The following is a 6455-nucleotide window of genomic DNA, read 5'->3' on the forward strand; positions in this document are numbered from 1 at the left end:
ACAAGCCCTTAATGCTACAAATTTGCCCCAAACACAGCTTTATCTGGGTCTCATGCATTTTCATATCCTTTTACTTATATAATTCAGAGTGTTCTCTATTTTTCCTTGTGATGTGATCTTTGAACCTTTGGGTATGTAAAAATCTATTATTAAATTCTCAAGTGTCTATAGACCATCCAGAACATTTTTACCATTGATTCAGAAAAGCTTAATTCTTCTTTTTCTCTTTCTTTTATTCTATTTTATTTTATTTTTATTCATCACATTAAAAAATTATTTATTTATTATATATAAGTACACTGTAGCTGTCTTCACATCCATCAGAAGAGGGCATCAGATCTCATTAAATTGGTTGTGAGCCACCACATTGTTGCTGGGAATTGAACTCAGGACCTCTGGAAGAGCAGTCAGTGCTCTTAACCACTGAGCCGTCTCCCCACCCTCTGGTCACAGATCTAGTTTCAGGTATTAGGAGGCATATGCTTTCTAGGGCTGCTTAATGCCACCGACTATATTATAATGGGGGAAAAATAAAAGAGGTGACTTTTACAGCTGTTCATTTTATTGCTGTTGTCATTTGGTTCTGAGATTGTAAGTTATTCAGTTTTCCTCCCTTTCCTGCCCCGAAGTCCTCCCATACGCTCCTCCCCACTCTCCTTTAAATTCATGGCTTTTAAAAAAAATTAATTGTTATTGCGTGCCTATATGAATCTGTGCATACATATAATTTTCTAACTTGCTGAGTCCATACACCGTTACTTCCCTGTGTGATTTTGGGGCTGACTAATTGGCGCTTCATGCCCCTCACTAGCGGGAGCACTTCTCTTGCTCCCAGCTTTGCGCTGGCGCCGGCGGTTCTGCGTGGAGGGTTGGGGACTTTGGAGCTCTCTCTCTTCAGTTTGGCATGCATGCTCTGTTCAGCTCATGTTTGGGCAGTCACATGGGTGGAACTTTACAGGTGTAGCTTCTAGTTTTCAGTTAGCAATAATCGCGCCTCGGATAAACCTCATTGGCTACGATACTGCTACGGATGTGGCTTCTAATGCTCCTAGGTTTCACAACAAACGTTCTAACCACCTCCGTTCCAGTCCTTCCGGCCCCTGTTCTGCACGTTCGTTCGCAGCTACCTTGATGTAGTTTCTGGTAGTTTTCAGTCACGTTCTCCAACACGTTCGTTTTCTATTGAGAACTATGCATCTCTCTTTCCCTTGTTCCTGTGTACACTGGCGCCTGCTCTTTCTGTACCTGCACGCCCTGCAGGGTCCCTTCATGTCTTTTTTCCTTTCTCTCAGTCTTTCACAAGAACGTTGCAAGACAATGCTTGACAGAGGGATCGCAAATGTGTGTATGTCTGTTGTCTCTGTGCCTCCGGTTGGTCTTTAAGGATGGATTAAAGGGCTGGTGAGAGTGAATTAAAAACACATGCTGCCCAAGTCTGAAGACCTGAGATTGAGTCCTGTAAGCAACTCCTGAAAGTTGTCAAGCCCCTTCCTCACACACAAGTAATACTGATGATGATGATGATGATGATGATGATGGTGGTGGTGGTGGTGGTGGTGATGATGGTGGTGGTGATGGTGTTGGTGGTGATGACAACAACAATAATACTAAAATAAAACATCAAATTAAAGTTTTCCCTTTTCTTCTTATACCCGTTTGGAAAAACTTGGATGTGGCTGATGTTTCTTCCATCTCATCTTACCTTAGAGGAACTTGTCACTCACTGAAACTCAATTTAATTTGTTGCTTACCACATTAATCTCTGATTTTCTTTTTTCTTTTTTTTTTTTTTCGGAGCTGGGGACCAAACCCAGGGCCTTGCGCTTGCTAGGCAAGCGCTCTACCACTGAGCTAAATCCCCAACCCCAATCTCTGATTTTCAAAACAGTTACGACGCAGACTTTTCAATGCCTTGCATCATGCTAAACAGGAAGTGCGGCACTGATTCAAACGGTCACCGTAATCATTTAAAGTCCACAGGAAACGTGGGTCTCCTGGGTCAGCATCGCCCCCTTAAAGTTCTTGTTACACTCCCCGGGACCCCATCGATCTCATGACATGTTGTAAATACTGTCTTAGAGCCATGATAACTCTTACAGGAGAAGTGACGCCATCTTTGAACAGGATAAGAATGCATCTCGGGATGGCAAAGACATTGTTGAGCGGGAGAGCCAGTCAAGTTGGGAAATTTGAATGTGGGTTTAATCCTTTCGTGAACTGTTTTGAAATATATCATATTCGTGGGAAAGATTTTTGGTTATTTGCTTTTTAACATAACTCGGTTACTCCCTTTTTTACAGGACGTTGTCCTCTGAGCTCCACATGGGGGCACCTGCAGTCCCCCCAACCCCCACCATGTGCTTTGGCTAGAGAGGGTAGAGATGCGTTAGGAGAGAGAAAGGCTGAAGTTTCTGGTTTAGGAGTTACACTATTACAATAGGATGTACCTCTCACTTCCTAAAGTAGAAGGAATAAGAAGAAAATATAGCGGTCGCCAGCTATGAGCTACGGGTAATGAGTGTGAGCTTGAGAGGGAACCAACGAGGGAGTTTCTAAACTAATTATTCACGCCACAGTTCCCTTACTCTGCCGGCTGTCTCCCAGCGTCTGGCAGAAATATGTGGACCACAAATGTATTTCTAAATTTTCTAAGCAGCCACATTAAAAAATTAAAACCGCTTAATAAAAATTTAAATATTATGAATTCTATTTAGTCTCTTGCAACTAAAAGAAATACTATTTGAACATGAACTCAATATAAATTATTCAAGAGATTACATTTTCTTTCTGTATGGAGTGTGCTCACGATACCTGTACATCTTATTCTCAGAGCTGTCTGTGATCCTTCCATTCCAAGATGTATCGAATCTGACTGCAGGCCGCCATATTGGATATTGGAGAGCACAGGGCAATTGATTCAAAGAAGCACGCTCTTTTCACGTCACTGTTTTCTTCATAAAGGGGCTGCAACGTTTGCCACCCTTTATGAATTCTCTTAAGGTTTCAATTTTATTTTGTAAAAAGAAAAGGCTACCTTTCTGGGGTCCTTAAGGGCTCTAAGATTTTGTCTTTTCTTTACCAATAAAAAAGAAACTCATGGGGAAAAAATTACGATGAGAAATAGAGAGACAATGAAAGAAACTACAACCCTTGACATTTGGAAATGCATTCTTTCCAGAAGCTCACTTGTAATTATAGCTCTGCTTGACGTGGAGTCACACAAGCCCACTCGGAGAGCGGGGCATGTGCTCCCCTCCCCCACACTCATCTGCCACTCCTCCGCAGGTTGCTAGAATAGGAGGGCCTCTCCCAGAATACTCCACACGACAGATGGTTGAGCTACACCAGGAAACACCCAAAGAAGAAGACCAAGGCCACCACAGGTGGCAACTTGCCTACTCACCAGGGTCCAAGGAAGGCCTCCATCCCACAGTGGGTAGAGTCCACATGTGGGTTTCTGGGCTCTCTTCTCTGGTCTTCCTGTCCTCGTTGCTTTATTAAGGGAGAGCTATGAGCAACAGTGTTTAACGCATGTTATAGAAGACACCGGAGTGTGGCTCTCACCAAAGTGCGTGTCTGACGTGAAGTGTGCCAGACTCCACGAGAAGTGTGTCTGGGCCAACTGACAGCAGTGGCTCTGGCTTTGACATGGCTCTCAGCACTTCCATTCTGTTCCGAGAGGCCAGGAAGCAGATGGAGAGGTGTGTGTGGAAGCATCTCCCTCACATGCATGTCACTACTGACACCCACGCTGGGGAGAGGAAGGTGGCCTGCTTGCTTGACACCGTTCCAGGAGCAACTTCCTGCCTGCTGTCCTTAGAATCATGTTCTGGAAATAGAGTTTGGTGAGTTTCTCAGACATGAACCAGTAAGGCAGTATGCACGTGCGGGCATCTATACACACAGTGAGGCAGGATAGGCTTGTAGGCATCCATTGGTGCACAGAGTAGGGCAGCATGTACTTGCGGGCATCCACCAATGCACACAGTAAGGCAGCATGCCCTTGCAGGCACTCAGTCTGTTCCCACCATCAGGTATTGGTCTCTGAAACTACAATTGCTCTGGGCTATCCCATTCTCCAGGATGTCCCTTTTGTAATTCAGCCTTCCATATGCTTTCACTTACTTGTCCTAATGTCTCCTATGAGCACCTGCTTTTCCTTACACAATGTTTTAGAACAGACTCGGGAAGTTCCCCTAACATAAAGCACGCACTGTCCTCAGGTTATAAACATCAAGCAGCCAGTCATCGGAGTCACTATTTGTAAAGTCAAGGTGGGGTGGTAATTAAATCAGAGAAATAAGGATCCTTTAACCTCATCTCCCCTCACCCTTTCCACAATCTCTTCTCAGAGCTAGTTCAAGCCCTGCGGATCTGCAGCAGACGATTGTTGGCAAATTTGCCTGGACCGTTTCAGGTTACTATGCCGTTGGATGATTCCAGCATGTTAGGATGCGTCATGTACTGCAAATTCCTGGTCCACAAAGAAAGGGAGTGGGGACTGCACTAAGGTAATACTCTGTATTGACAAATGACCATTTCCTTTTGTGCAAAATCCCCCAGAATTATCCCCAAACCTCTTACGATGGTCAGTACACACTCACCTGTAGGTCACCCATAAACAAGACATTCCAAGATCCTCTAAGATGCCTTGGGTTGGTTTAGCTCCCAAGCAGAAGGATCCTAGGTCCATTCTTGAATGTGGAATAGAACCCTCTGCATCTGACCCACTAAACTGTGCTGGGCGGTGATCTGAGTGTAGAAGCAAGTCCGTGTATCCTGCAGCCTCTGGAGCACTTTAAAGCTCAGGCTGTCAGTCTGTATCCCCCTAGGACCCAACGTTCTTTATCTCTGAGGAAGGCTGCTCAGAGTGGTGCTCCTTCAGGCTGGGTCAAACCGGATGGGAGTTTGTCTCCTTACTTTGTTCTGCTTTATCATTGTCCACGGTACTGTTTTCTATCCAATCTTGGTTTGCACGGTTTGGTTTATAGGGGAAATCGACACAAGGACTTGAGTGTCCTCATGTCACTGAGACTCACAGAAATTGCACATTGGTTCCTGATTGATGCTGTTCACTTTGTCACTTAAAGACAAGCTAAAGAAAAGTGTGTCTCTCTGTGTGTATGTGTGTGTGCACGTGCACATGCGCACATGAGCATGTGAGTGTGTTTATCAATTTTACTGATGCATGGCACATGATTTATAGATACTGATAAGCCATTCAGCATTTTGAGGTTTCCCCAGACAACCGAGTCACAGAAAACTTTCACTGATTTTTGCCAAAGTCCTGTGTGTATATATTCAACCCATTATGGGCATTCAACCTTGATTTGACAAATAGAGTCACACGCTAAATTGACTAGTTCTTTATAATCCGTTTATCAACATTAAAATTAACATATGGCCCATTTAAACTATTTCTCATCCTCCAATAAATTACACTGTAAACCAAATGACTTCACGTTTGGTGTTACATTGTATATGATTGTATACACTGCCCTTTTACTCATTGGCTAGTTACACAGGCAACTGTTTCCCTGAGTTTGATAGTTGTTTTGAGTATTGAAAGGAAAATTTGCCAAGTCTTTATGCTAGCCAGAATGTGATGGCCGTATACACGATGCTCTTTCTATATTTAAACTATAAAATTAACATTCTGTCAATTAGCCTCTTAGACCTAGACTAGCTATCGGCAATTTTTTCTCTAATCCATGAAATAATAAGTATTTTTGAATTTGTGGGGCATGGGATCTTCACTGAGTCTGTGCTGCTGTGCACAGTTACTTTAAAAGCAGCACAGACAACAGGAAATAAGAGGGTGTTCTAGTGAAACTCCATAGCAACTCACGAGGTTTAAATTTATAATCTTACTTCATAAAACGACCCAGAGTCTATAGTTTGCAAATTAACAATCCCTTAATCCAACCCTCACTTTGTGAGTTTGCTAAACTGGCCAAATAAAACTCTCACCATGGCCGATGTCACCTAACATGGAGCCTAGGAGAGACCCGTGATGTGCAGCACCGTATATGGTGTCCATGGTACAGACAAAACGGACTGCAGACAGTACTGAGAGGGAATAAACCAACTAGTTATCACCTTAATCCCAGTGCAATTCAACTGCAAGACTGCATGACTCACTTTTAATGTTGGCTGTGCACAAAATGTGCAGGCAAACTTCCTAAGCATTTGGTAACTTGGTTTCCTGAGGCCTTACAAATTTATCCACATCACCACTCAGTCCCACACAGTTCTCCTCCGATACTGTATCAAAGTGGTTTCCTGAGGCCATACAAATTTATCCCACATCTCCACTCAATCCCACACAAAGTTCTCCTCCGATACTGTATCAAAGTGGGAAATGTAGGGTTTTGAATGAATACATAGCTCACGTGTTTGGATACTTGATCCTTTGTTGAAACTGTTTGGGAAGAATAAGAAACTGTGGCCTTGTT

General features: G+C 43.4%; 1 pseudogene; it reads right to left on the reverse strand.

The window, feature by feature from the left end:
- Window positions 1-954: 954 nt before the first annotated feature.
- LOC116914165 lies at window positions 955-1023 on the reverse strand (annotated as a pseudogene).
- Between the last annotated feature and the right edge of the window lie 5432 nt (window positions 1024-6455).

This window comes from Rattus rattus, chromosome 12, assembly GCF_011064425.1.
Source record: "Rattus rattus isolate New Zealand chromosome 12, Rrattus_CSIRO_v1, whole genome shotgun sequence".
Lineage (NCBI taxonomy): Eukaryota > Metazoa > Chordata > Mammalia > Rodentia > Muridae > Rattus > Rattus rattus.